Source organism: Myotis daubentonii, chromosome 1, assembly GCF_963259705.1.
Source record: "Myotis daubentonii chromosome 1, mMyoDau2.1, whole genome shotgun sequence".
NCBI classification, from domain to species: Eukaryota; Metazoa; Chordata; class Mammalia; order Chiroptera; family Vespertilionidae; genus Myotis; species Myotis daubentonii.
In genome coordinates this window covers 39,079,802-39,094,300 of record NC_081840.1, presented here as the reverse complement: position 1 = coordinate 39,094,300, position 14,499 = coordinate 39,079,802, and positions in this window count along the sequence as shown.

Here is a 14,499-nt window from a genome sequence, read left to right as displayed (position 1 = left end):
CTTCTAGGCAGACAGTTAACTCTGGTTAAAGGGCAGAGAGCAATAAATTAAGCAATTTTTTAACCTATCAAAATTTTTCATTTTGTCTTGTATAACAATTTAAAATGTGAAAAACATATTCTGGGCAGATATATTGGTAGGCGGATTAAACTCTAAGAAGGAGCATTGTCAACAGTATAATAAATGTGTTTCAAAGGGATTTCCAAGGGATCCTGTAGATACTGGCTCTACATTCATTTATGAAAGACATATTTATTGGACACTTACTAGTTTCCAGGCACTGTTCTAAATGCTGGGGATACAATACTGAACAGAACAGATGAAAATCCTTGCCCCATTGAGTGTACAAACTAGAGGTAGAAGAGAAGAGATACATATGGCATATGAGCTAACATTAAGACTTAAGAAAAAAATATATCAGGAAGGGGGATAAAAGGTGTGCAGGAGGAGTTACAATTTTAGATAGGATGGCTATTGGAAGGCCTTATAAGAAGGTAGTGTTTGTGCAAAAAACCTAAGTAAGGTGAGAGAGACAGTTATGCAGATATTGGGAAAGAGCATTCCAGATATGTAAAGAGCATGTGCAAAGGCCCTGAGGCAGAAACATACTTGATATTTTGCATGGTTCCTCCAGTGGAGTGAGCAGGAGTTGAGGACAGAGAGGTAGCAGGGGCCGGATCAGGACAATGTACTGTTTTCAGCAATGACTACTGTCTGTGCAGTGTTGGGTAGCTAACTGGGGAGAATATTCCATCATGTAAGTCTATGTAGGAGGCAGAATACCTGAGACCCAAGCTTAGAAGTGGAAAGAACTCTTTCCCCACCTCCTAGTTAAAAAGAAAGCAAATACATGTTGACAACTATATATTTATCAAGACATGGACCACAAGGGAAAGAATCAAAACCTCAGGTGCAGGCACAGTAGCACTGAGAGCCCTGTGTTAGCGCGTCCTGCCCAGTGTCCTTGTGTTATCATGGATATGTCTTCCCACCTAGCCTTGCGTAGGTTATGCCTCTGCCTCGAGTCTAGTTCTCAAACCTTCCTTTCTTTTGTAAACTACTTGATAAACTGAATTACTTCTTGTACTTTGCAACTGAAAATACTGAATGATACTCATGGAACTCAGGATTATAATTCAACACGTCCTTTATCATCTAATGTGCTGATTCGTAAAAAGAAGACAGACATGCAGAGAAACCAAGATGGCTGCATAGGTAAACAGCGGAAATTGCTGCCTCCCACAACAACTTCAAAAATACAACGAAAAAACAAAACGGACATCATCCAGAACTACAGGAAGGCTGGCTGAGTGGAAATTCTACAACTAGGAGGAAAGAGAAAAGCACACTGAGACCCAGAGGAGCTGCGGAAGTAAAATGCAGAGGTACGGAGGCTGAAGTGCGCGCGCACAGAAAGGGGCTGGCACCTGAGGACGCGGCTGTCTTTTTGAATCAGGAGGGAGTCACAAGCTCCTGACTGCTCTGTACTCCAGTTCCGGGAAGTCTCTGGGGACCCAGGACTCATACGGGGAGAAACTGGACTGTCTGGCAGCAGGCAGAACTCCGAACTTGAGGGTGACTTTCCCTCAGAGGTGCTTGCAGCAATTACCAGGGCACTGAGACACGGGGCCCCTTAGGGCAGGGCTGAGGATCAGCCATAGTGGCTTGCTCTGCCCTGTTGATCCGCTGAGACCCCGCCCCACCCAGGCTGCGGCAGAGACTTTTGCATATGAAAGACCTGGCCCTTTGCAACCTGAAAATTACCTAACAAATTACAGCTGGGCCAGACAGACCCAGAACTTCCAAGAGAAGGCCCAAGGCCCCACAGCAGCTTGCATTGTGCCACAGCTGGGCCTCATCTGGGCACCTCCAAACCCCAAAAAAGGAAGGGGAATCTGCAGATCTCTTTGTAGCTCCTGCTGGGTAGCCCCAGGCAGAGGCTAAATAAGCAGCTCCTTAAATCCAAGAGCCAGTGTACCCAGTGGTCAGAGTGGGACCATCCAGATTACAACTCCTCAGATCCATTAGGGACACACTCAGGGGGCAGACTCAGTGAGCACCAAAGCCCACTGAAGCAAGTCTTGCCCCAGAAGGGTGTCTTCAGCCCAGAAGTTCTCTCACTGCAGACACAGCTGATTCTCACAGCCAATTGGCCTGGAAGTCAATTCCTCCCAGCGATAACTACAACAATCAAGGCTTAACTACAACAAGACTACAACAAGACCGTGCACAAAGCCCACAAAGGGGTGCACCAAGAGTGTCCACCTCAGGTAATTGGGGAGGCTGAGCCACTGGGCCCTATAGGACACCTAGCACACAAAGCTACTCTACCAACACAGGGAAGCATAAAAAATGCGGAGACAAAGAAACAGGTCACAAATGACAGAAATGGAGGAAAGCAAATGACTGGATATAGAGTTCAAAACCACGGTTATAAGGTTTTTCAAGAATTTTCTGGAAACCACCGATAAATTTAGTGAGACCCTGGAGGATATGAAAAAAGACCAACTAGAAATTAAGCATACACTGACTGAAATAAAGAATAATATACAGAGAGCCAACAGCAGACAAGAGGATCCCAAGAATCAAGTCAAAGATTTGAAATACAAAGAAAAAAAAATACCCAACAGGAAAAGCAAAAAGAAAAAAGAATCCAAAAATATGAAGATAGTGTAAGGAGCCTCTGGGACAACTTCAAGCGTACCAACATCCGAATTATAGGGGTTCCAGAAGAAGAGAGAGAGGGCAAGATATTGAAAACCTATTTGAAGAAATAATGACAGAAAACTTCCCCTACCTGGTGAAAGAAATAGGCTTCCAAGTTCAGGAAGCAAAGAGAACCCCAAACAAAAGGAATCCAAAGAGTACCACACCAAGACACATCATAATTAAAATGCCAAGGGCAAAAGACAAAGAGAGAATCTTAAAAGCAGCAAGAGAAAAAAAGTCAGTTACCTACAAGGGAGTACTCATACGACTGTCAGCTGATTTCTCAACAGAAACTATGCAGGCCAGAAGAGAGTGGCAAGAAATATTCAAAGTGATGAATAGCAAGAACCTACAACAAAGATTACTTTATCCAGCAAAGCTATCATTCAGAATTGAAGGTCAGATAAAGAGCTTCACAGATAAGAAAAAGCTAAAGGAGTTCATCACCACCAAACCAGCATTATATGAAATGCTGAAAGGTATTCTTTAAGAAGAGGAAGAAGAAGAAAAAGGTAAAGATAAAAATTATGAACAGCAAATACATATCTATCAACAAGTGAATCTAAAAATCAAGTGAATAAAACATCTGATGAACAGAGTAAACTGGTGAATATAATAGAACCAGGGGCATGGAAAGGGAGGGGACTGATAATTCTTGAGGGGGAAAGTGGTATGGGGGTGCAGGAAGAGACTGGACAAAAATCGTACACCTATGGATGAGGACAGTGGGAGGGGTAAGGGCAGAGGGTGGGGTGGGAACTGGGTGGAGGAGAGCTATGGGGAGGAAAAAAGAGGAACAACTGTAGTAATCTGAACAATAAAGATTTAATTAAAAAAAGAAAATAACAAAAAAATAAATAAAAATAATAATAATAAAAAAAGAAGACAGACATGCAGAGAGAAAAGCAATACCAGATTTATTATAAAAGCTCAGAGCTGGGATTTATAGTGGATCACCAGCTAACAGAAAACAGGCTATACAGTGTGGTAGCTCATATTCCCAAAGATGGCTGCAACGATATCTCCTATCCCACATGCTTTTTTGCATTGTGACCTTGCCACTCCCCCAACAAGAGGTGATATTTCTTCTCCATTGGAATCTGCACTGGCTCTGTGACCTGTTTTGCCCAATAAAATGTGTCAGAGATGATGTGTAAGGAAGTCCCATCACCCTGTTGGAGAAAGACCAGAGAAGAGACACTCCAGCCCTGGCCAAACTCACAGCTAAATGCAACCCATGAGTGAGCCTAGCCAATGTCATATGAAGCAGAAGGACCATACAGTTGAGCCCAGCCCTGACCCACAGAATCATGAGCAAATAAACTGGCTGTTGTGTTAACCCCTAAGTTGGGAGCTGTTTGTTACACAGTAATGGATCACTAAAACATGAAAACATTGTCACAATACAAAATTTTAATTAAGCACTTAATTGCATGAGGTTTCAGGAGATTTACAAAGACAGGTGTGTGTGTGTGTGTGTGTGTGTGTGTGTGTGTGTGTGTGTGTGTGTGTGTGTGGGAGAAGGCAAAGGAGATGTCTTGGAAAATTGAAGGAAGAGAATGGAAGAAAACAGAACACAGTCAACAGGAAGGGCCCACCTTTATCTCAGGACCATATTTGAACTTAGAAGCACCAGAAAAAAGTTTATTAAATGGGCCTATGCTCAACGATTGATCATGCAACAGCATCCATCAACCACTCCATCCTTCGGTGTAGAAATTGGTTGGAACATGATTTTACCCGTTCTGCTCAGTGATGGATCCCAAGCGACTGGAACTGGGCCTGCCTTGTGTAAGCCTCACTGAAAACCTGTGGCAGGAAATAAATAAAAATGGAAACCACAATATGATTTAATTTTTTTTTACCTATTAAATATTAGAAATGTAATAGAGTGGTTCATTCAATTTAGGGTTTCCAAACTGATGACTGGTGAGATGGGAAGGAGTGGAGAGGGTTCCAGAAATTCATAGAATAGATATAATACCATTACCAGAAACTGAAAGAGGGCTAGGAAGGCTAAAAGCTCCAAATAAAGCCAAGGGATTGTAAAAACTATTTATAAACTTTGATTCTTCAGCAAGTTAGTTTCTTCTCATTTAGACTTCTAATCTTATACTTCATTCTGTGGCTTTCTTTCTTTCCTTCTTTTAATTGATTTTAGAGAGAGAGGAAGGGAGAAACAGAGAGAAAAATATCGATGTGAGAGTGATCAGTTGCTTCCCACACGCGGGCCCTGACCAGGAATCGAACCCGAGACCTTCTGGTGTACGGGAGGATGCTCCAACCAACTGAGCAACACCAGCCAGGGCTGGGTTTATTTTCTTAAATCCGAGCAAGATTTCCAATTGGAAAGGATAAAATAAACACGTAAAGAGATACGTGAGAGCATCTCACTGCTTTAAATCACTTTAGCGCTCCAGGCCCCGCCAACAAGGTTTGGCAGTGGCCTCCCTGAGCGTCCTCAGTTGCTTCTGCCTCCGAGGGCCCAGCTTTCCTGAAGGGACATGCATCTGGTCTTACAGGTTTGGGTGTGAGCTCAGACATCGTTTAGACCAGTGGTTCTCAACCTTCTGGCCCTTTAAATACAGTTCCTCATGTTGTGACCCAACCATAAAATTATTTTCATTGCTACTTCATAACTGTAATGTCGCTACTGTTATGAATCGTAATGTAAATATCTGATATGCAGGATGTATTTAGGCGACCCCTGTGAAAGGGTCGTTCGACCGCCAAAGGGGTCTCGACCCACAGGTTGAGAACCGCTGGTTTAGACTGAGCAGCTTCTCAAGACCTCCTTTGACCCCATTGAGAAAATGAGCCTTTTCAAGCTTTTCGTCAATTCTAGTCGAGTTCTATTGGTCCTTTCCAACCCATCACTGCCCTCCAGCAGAGGTAGCATGTGAGGTAGCATGTGCCATGCCTGAGGGCTCTCCTCTCTAGGCAACCCTGCCAACCAGCTGCATAGACAGGGCCAGCCAGATGCAATTCTCCTGTAGCCAAATGGAACGCCAGCCTCTGTAGCAACAAGTATGTGCAGGATAAACATGCAGAATCCCACACATGTCTGGTCTGTACTGGGGAGCAGGCAGGGAACCCCAACTGACCTCTCTGACTCTGGGATGAGCAGGATCTTGACACCGATGCACAATACCTTCCTCAAAAGCCTCGTGGGGCTCTGCACGTGGATACACACGTGGAACCCTCTCCCTTTGTAAACCTCTGCGGAATACAATGTATTAGCGTCCCAAAGATTATGAAAAGTATTACTGATCATCACAAGTACCACAGTGACTGAGCTTTTTCCCAAGGGGAATCTGGGAATGCTGCTCCATCCAAATGACCTTGGCAGAAACTGCGAAGTTTACACATAGGCTGCCTGCTCCATTGAATGAACTCATACGCTGCTATATCGTCCAACAGTCTTATGGAGAAATGCCCAGAAATGAACTCATAAAGTTGAGTAACTTTTTCAGATCATTGATCTATGGTCTAACCTTAATTTATCCTTTAGTAAATGTCATGCGTTGATTGGCCTCAGATTACAATTTTTAAAAAATAAAGTATAAAGTTGAAATGTTAAAAGAATTACACACTGAATCCTACAGCATTATAGCAAGATTAAGTGTGCATCAATGTAAGCATTATTTGCAAAAAAAGATTAGCAGTGACTCAAATGTCTATCAATAAAGGTTTGGTTAAAGAAATGATGATGCATCCACAGACTGGAATACTATGCAGCTGTAGAAAAGAATGAGGAAGCAAGTTATAAACAACACAGGCAAAGAAAGATTTCCAGAACATGTTAACTAAAAAAAATATATCAAAGTTCCAAAAAGTATGTCATGCTATGGTAAAGAAAGGAGAAACATAAGAATGTGTATTTGCAGTGTACTTTTAGGTGCAGTAACAATTCTGGAACTAAATATATGTTAAGAAGAGTGGTTACATATGGAGGGTAAGAATTTGGTTAATAGAGACATGGGCTGGAGTAGAGGAAACATTTCACGATGGAACTTTTTATAAATTTTGGTTTTGACCCATGAACATGTATTACCTATACAAAAAACTAAGTTTTAAAAAGAGTAAATATATATAAGAGTAAAACTTCAGTAAGTCAGGTACTACTTATTAAGAATTTATGGTGAGTTAAAGGCAGGGGTGATGAGCTATCTCTTCACTTCATGGGGATGGAACTATATCTCCAGCTCTCGTAGAGGAGTGAATGGGAGGGGAAGGGGGACACGCTCCCATGTTCATCCCAGCTTTACCCAGGGGGCAGGGTGTGATGTGCGGAATCAGGGTCAAGATTCTCCTGGCTTATAGGGGGCCTTAAGGGTGGCAGTGATAATGCCGGAGAGGAGATAGAGACCAGATTACAAAGGGCCTTGAATGCCAGGCTAAGGACTTGAATTCTGACCTAAAGTCTAAGGTGGGACTGACATGTCAGGTTTGGGTTGTGGAGAGAGGTGAATCCTGGAGATGCCAAGAAGTTCAAGGTACCACTGAAGAGAGAGATGTAATACTTTGCCTGTGAGTTATTGCTTGTGCTTGTTGTAGATTGCCCTAAAATGTACCACCTTAACAGGTTGTGGTATTATGTACAATATTGGTTACTATTATTTTCGAGAGTGAAGACAAAGCAATATTGTCTGATTCAGAGTGTTAACAGGAAACAGATGGCACACTCAAAGGAGGACGATTCCAGGAGAGTTTGTTTACAAAGTGTGGGCGTAGAGTCACTGCAAAGAATGCTGCAATAGCCTGGGTCTCCTAGCAGCCTGGCTGACAGCACATGCCTAGGCCAGTTATGGACGGAATGTTTGCATCCTCCCAAATTCAAATGTTGAAGCTCTGCTCCCAAATGTAATGGTTCTAGGAGGTGGGGCCTTTGGGAGGTAATTAGGGTTAGATGAGGTCATGCAGGGTCCCCATGATGGGATCCGTGCCCTTATGAGAAGCGAGCAGAGCACACACTCTCTCTCCTGTCAATTCCCACCCCTTTCATCTTCCCCTCCCCCCTGACATGTGAAGACATGGCAAGGCAGGCATCTGCATGCCAGGAAGAGGGCTCTCACCAGAACCCAACTAAGCTGACACCCTGATCTTGGACTTCCCAGCCCCAGAACTGTCATACATTTCTGTTAAGCCACCCTGTCCATAATGTTTAGCTATCACAGCTTGAGCTGACTAAGCTGGGCTGATGAGACAAGGCCCACATGGACAAGGGCAGGGAACTGCGACGTGAATCCGGGCGTGAGACAGTCATGTAAAACAGATTGAGAGGGGCAGTGAACTTCTGTGGGAACCTCACAGGGAGTGCACCAGCACCAGAAATATCCTGACCTTCCTCCCGCTCCCTCCCCCTTATCTCCCAGGCATTCCTGGTGCTAAGAGGCCCAGAATGTAGGTCAGCCTGCAGGGGTTGAAAGCAGGGTACAGAGGTTGAAGCATGGGTCTAAAGGGGCAAATGATAGATGCCCTGTACCAACACTATAATTAAATTTCCCTCAACTCATCCTTTCTTGTGTGTCTCCTCCTCCCTCCAAAAAAGTAAAAGAGAAGAATTTTGCTAGGAAAGTAGGAGTTAAAAAAGACTTACTAGTGAAACAAATTGACTCTAAAATGTAAAATAGCTCAAGAACCTTAGACTTTATTTCTTGTTCGCATCACAGCGCAGTACTAGGTAAACTCAACGGGCCAGTGGGGTGGCTCCTTGGTAGATGTTTGAGCTCTCGGGCTCATGGAGGCTCTGCTGTCTTGCCCTGGTGTCTTCCAAGATTGCCCTGCGGGTCATCTGCATTCCAGCCAGTTGCAAGGGACAAAGAGCAACAAGGGAAGTTTTAATGGGTCAGGCCTGGCAGTTCATTCCATTGGCTAGGACCCAGTCACATGGCCATTACTATCCACAAGGGAGGCTGGGACATGTAGTCTAGTCACGTGCCCAGAAAAAAACAGGAGAACGTGGCAAGGAAGCAGTTGGCATTTCTGCCATTGTGAGGAAATAATGTCCTTTAGAAAATGAGCTTTTTCTAAGTAACAGATTAAGTTCTAAATGGTTTTATAATGTTTATGTCCAGCTTCTGACAGTGAAAATTGTAAAGTGTAGTGTACTGTAGTGTATGAACTAATCACTAAAGATCTGACTTAGCCAAGAATGTTACCTTAAATTTTTTTTTTTTTTTTTTTTTTTTTTTTTTTTTTTTACTGATTTCAGAGAGGAAGGGAGCGGGAGAGAGAGAGATAGAAACATCAGTGATGAGAGAGAATCATTGATCAGCTGCCTCCTGCATGCCCCACATGGGGGATTCAGACCACAACTCGGGTAAATGTCCTGACTAGAATCAAACCAGGACCTCCTGATTCATAGGTCAATGCTCAACCACTGACCCACACTGGCCAGGCAAACATTTTAATTTCAAAATATTTAGTCCCTCTATTTTACTTTTCTTGCAGGGAAACCCTTCCCTGCTTCCAATTTACATCTCTATGTGTTGGTCACCATCCTCCCACAACATATGTGAACGAGCCCAATCAAGCCTTTGGAACTTGCTAGGAGAACAGCAGGAATAGACACTTCCAAGAATGACAGAAGTTGATAATGTAAGGGGATTCTGGTTAGCTGGCCTGGTACTCTGGTTATAGTATTGCAAAATATTCCATCATGGATCTATTGACACAATTGATCATCTCTACGGCTTTTACGGCATACGCTGTCTTCTCGAAGCTTCCTGATGTTCCTCTGCACGACAGGCAATCACTCCTTTCATGTGGGCTGCTGTGTGCTATTATTGTGCCCAACCTAGTGAATCACACATGCTCGGTCACAAGTCGGCCACATCTTGAGAGCAGATTCCCTGCCTTGTAACTTTTATCCTTAGCCTCTAACACATTACAAGGCACATGCAGGCAATACATTTAAAGGAAAGAAAGAATAAATGATTATCAATGAGTGCAGCTTTATCTTGGGTCTCTGAAGATACTTATTGAATGATATAATAGCCATTAACCTTAAACTTAACATTCACACATTTCCCTGTTTCACCTTTCTATTTGGGGGGAAAAAATAACCAAAAAACAGCCTGTGTTCTGAAGTCACTGTCTTTTCTTTTTTCTTTTCTTTTCTTTTCTTTTCTTTTCTTTTCTTTTCTTTTCTTTTCTTTTCTTTTCTTTTCTTTCCTTTTCTTTTCTTTTCTTTTCTTTCCTTTTCTTTTCTTTTCTTTTCTTTTCTTTTCTTTTTTAAGGAGAATCTAGCTGTGCCAGGCCAGATAGCTCAGTTGGTGATTAGAACATCATCTCAATACACCAAGGTTGTGGGTTTGATCCCTGGTCAGGTCACATGCAAGAAGTAACCAGTGAGTGCATGGATAAGTGGAACAACAAATCAATGTTTCTCTCACAACACACTCTCTCTCTCTCAAACCAATAAATAAAATAATAAAAAAAGTGAATCTAGCCCTAGCCAGTTTGGCTCAGTAGATAGAGCGTTGGCCTGCTGACTGAAGGGTCCTGGGTTTGATTCCGGTCAAGGGCATATGCCTGGGTTGTGGGCTTGATTCCTAGTAGGGGGCATACAGGAGGCAGCGGATCAATGATTCTCTCTCATCATTGATGCTTCTCTCTCCCTCCCCCTCTCCCCTCCTCTCTGAAATCAATAAAAGTATATATTTTTAAAATGTGAATCTAACTGTAACAACCATTCTGGTGTGCCCTCACTTTTATTCAACCATATTCAGGAAGGTACCAACATAGTCTAACAATCCAAAATTATAACAAAGACATTAAACCAGTAGAGGAAGACAAATTTGATTTGCAAACGTTTTAGGCAGTATCAAAAAAACAAAGCACCAAATCTCACAACTGTTTGCCAAACTGTTATTAGTAATATCACTGTTGTTTTTAAAAAATATTTTTAATTGAGGTATGATTGACATACAAAAAAATCCATACAGCCCTGGCTGGTTTGGCTCACTGGATAGAGCGTCGGCCTGGGGACTGAAGAGTCCCGAGTTCGATTTCGGTCAAGGGCATGTACCTTGGTTGCAGGCACATTCCCAGTAGGGGGTGTGTAGGAGGCAGCTGATCGATGCTTCTCTCTCATCGATGTTCCTAACTCTCTATCCCTCTCCCTTCCTCTCTGTAAAAAAATCAATAAAATATATTTTTAAAGAAAAGCCATACATATTCAATGTCTACACCTTGATGAGTTTGAAGGTAAGTAGACACTTATGAAAATGTCATAAACAATGCCATAAACATTGCCTCTAAGAGTTTTCTCCCTCCCTAACCCCCCTTTTTTTGTAATAAGAACATTTAAAGATCTATTCTCTTAACAGGTTTTGAAATATATAGCACAGGCTTGTTAACTACACCTAGAATCAATGACTAGGGCTTATTTATCTTGTATAACCATGTACCCCTTTGACCAATGACACCCCCCCTCCATGTATCTCCCCCAGCCCCCTGGTAACAACCACTCTACTCTGCTTCTATCACTGCTCTTCATATGCACAAATTAATAGTTCGACAGATGTTAGATTTTGGTTAAGAAATTTTTGGCTAAAAGATACTTTTGTGTAATGCTGTGGAAGCTACATCACGATTTAGAAAAGCAATAGGAATGCCATGTTATTTTTTTTCTTTGTTATGTGTTTGCATAGATTTAAGAAAAGAAAGACACAAGACAACATTCTAATAGCACAAAAGGTTACATACTTCAAAATGTCTCCCTCCCACCTCTGCTCCTCCATTCTAGAATGTAGAGAAGATTATAAGTAGATAAAAGAAATTTTTTCTTAAAAAGTTACACATATACTGAGCAGATCTTAATTGTTATTTGGCATGCAGGGTCATAAAAATGATCCGAGTCTCTCATTTTTATGGAAGCCATGGAGCTGATCCTTCTTAATCGCTTAGCATCCAAGGCCCAAGGGACGGGCCTCGGAGAAGCGCTTCCATCCTGTATTCCTTTCCTAGGCCTGCCTAACAAATGGCCACACACGGGGTGGCCCGAAACAGCAACAGTATGTTATCTCCAACAATGTGTTCTGGAGGCCAGAAGTCCCACATCAGGGTGCTGACAGGCCGTGCTCCCTCTGCCCGATCCAGGGGAGAATCTTTCCTCTTCCCACTCTGGTCGCCTCAGGCATTGCTTGGCTGTAACCATATAAATAGAAGTTCTGCTTCTGTCTCCACTTGGTCTTCTTTCCTCTATATGCCCCTGTGTTTCAAATCTCCCTCTCCTCTTATAAGGACACCAGCCATTGCATCCAGGGCTCATCCTAAACCCAGGATGATCTCATATTGAGATCCTTAGCTGCTTCTGTAAGAGCCTTAACTTTCTTTTCTTTTTTTTAAAAAAATATATTTTATTGATTTTTTACAGAAAGGAAGGGAGAGGGATAGAGAGTTAGAAACATCGATGAGAGAGAAACATTGATCAGCTGCCTCCTGCACACTCCCCACTGGGGAAGTGCCCACAACCAAAGTACATGCCCTTGACCAGACTCGAACCTGAGACCCTCGAGTCTGCAGGCTGATGCTCTATCCACTGAGCCAAACCGATTAGGGCAGGACCTTAACTTTCAAGTAAAGTCACATTCACAGGTACTGGGGATTAGGACTTGGACACATCATTTTGGGGGACACAATTCAACCAACTGCAAATCCCCACGTGTGGAGAAGCCACAGGTTCCTTCCTGGCCTGCAGATACCCACGGGGCTGGTGGATGGGTAGCTTGCTCTAGACACCAACCAGGTCTCATCTGGTAGACACTGAAGACATGAACCCCTATGCTGGTTTCTCTTCCCCCTTCTTCCTCCTCTCTCCCTATAAGAATTTATTGAGTTCTTACTATATGCCTGCCATAATTCTAGGGTACTGGGAATTTAACAGTAAGTAGAATGAAGTCCTACCTTTACCAAGCTAATATTCTAGTGGGAAGACAAATTATCAACAAATAAAACCCAGTATATCATATGATAAGGGCAAAAAAATAAATAAATTAATTAATTAAAAAAAACCCCAAATCGGGAAAGAGATAGAATGATGCTGCTTTATTTTTTTATAATTTTTTTTCAAAATATATTTTTATTGATTTCAGAGAGAAAGGGAGAGGGAGAGATAGAAACATCAATGATGAGAGAGGATCATTGATAGGCTGCCTTCTGCATGACCCTACTGGGGATCAAGCCCACAACCTAGGCATGTGCTCTGACTAGGAATCAAACCATGACTTTCTGGTTCATAGGCCAATGCTCAAAAACTGAGCCACTCCGGTCTGGTAAATGGTGCTGTTTTAGTCAAGGTCACAAGAAGCACCTGTGTTGAGCAGAGACCTGAATGAGAGGAGCCAGCCTGTAGTGATCTGGGGCAGAGGGAACAAGGACAAAAATCTTGTATTGTTATAAGAAGCACTAGAGGCCCAGCGCACAGAATCCATGCACTGGTAGGGTCCCTAGTGGCTGCCAGTGGGGTACTCCCTCCCTTCCCCTGGCTGCCTGCCACTGCCACTGGCCGGGGCCTCCCTCCCTTCTCCCAGCTGGGCCCGCCCCCTGGTAGAACACCCAGACAACTCCCGGTTGAGGGGACAATTTTCATACTATGCTTTTATTATATAGGATGTCCATGAATGCTTGCTACTCTTCCCGAGGGGGAGGGAGCTCCTGCTTGCCTGCCCTGGAGTGTGGGCTGCCTATGGCAAAGCTGATGGAGTGTTACTTCTGAGGTTCAGTTTTAAAAAGATTACATCTTCCATTCTGGGTGCTCATTCCCTCTCAGATAACTCTCCCTGGGGGAAGCCAGCTGCCAGGAGAGCTGCTCTCTGTTCTACAGAGAGGGCCATGTGGCCAGAAACTGAGGGTGGTGTCTGGCCTGCAGCCAGGGGGGAAATGAGGTCGTTGGTCCAAAAATCCATGAAGACTGGAGGCCTGCCAACAGCCTTGTGGGAGAGAGGAGGAGGAGGGGAAAGAGAACCAGGCATAGTGGGCCCTCCCCCGGCCGAGCCTTCAGATGAGGCTACAGCCATGGCAGAAAGCTGGACCACAACCTCATCAGAGACATTGACTCAGGACCACCCAGCTAAGCACTCCCAGCTTTCTGACCCTCAAAAACTGTGAGAAATAATAAAATAATACAGCTTTGTTATTTTAGGGTGTCAAGTGAGTGTTGGGACAATTTGTCATGCAGCAATATATAATGTACTTAGGCCCTGAGCCTGCAGCTTGCTTGCCAAGTTGGAGGAATAGCAAGGGGTTCAATGAGGCTGGAACAAGATGAGCAGGAGGAGTATTGGTAAGTGACAAGTTCAGAGAGCAAACGGGGGACCAGCTCACAGAGTCTTGTGAGCAACAAGAACGACCCTGGGCCCTGGCTGGTATTCTCAGTGGTTAGAGCGTCAGCCTGCGCACTGGAGGGTCTCAGGTTCGATTCCTGGTCAAGGGCATGTACCTTGGTTGCAGGTCCATTCTCTGCCCTGAGCCAATGTGTGTGCAGGAGGCAACCAGTCATGTGTCTCTATCACATCAATGTTTCTCTCTCCCCCACCCCCTTCTTCTCTCCCTTCTACTCTCTCTGAAAAGCAATGGAAAAAAATGTCCTCAGGGGAGGATTAACAAAAACAAACAAACAAAAGAAAGAAAGACCCTGGCCTCTCATCTGAATGAGGTGAGGGATACAGATTGCAGAGAATTGAGTAGAGGGCTGACATGATAAAAGAACAGACTGGATGGGAGAGCACAGGGAGTGTTGAAAGAGGAGAGCAATTGGAAGGCTATCATCATAGGTGACTGCTT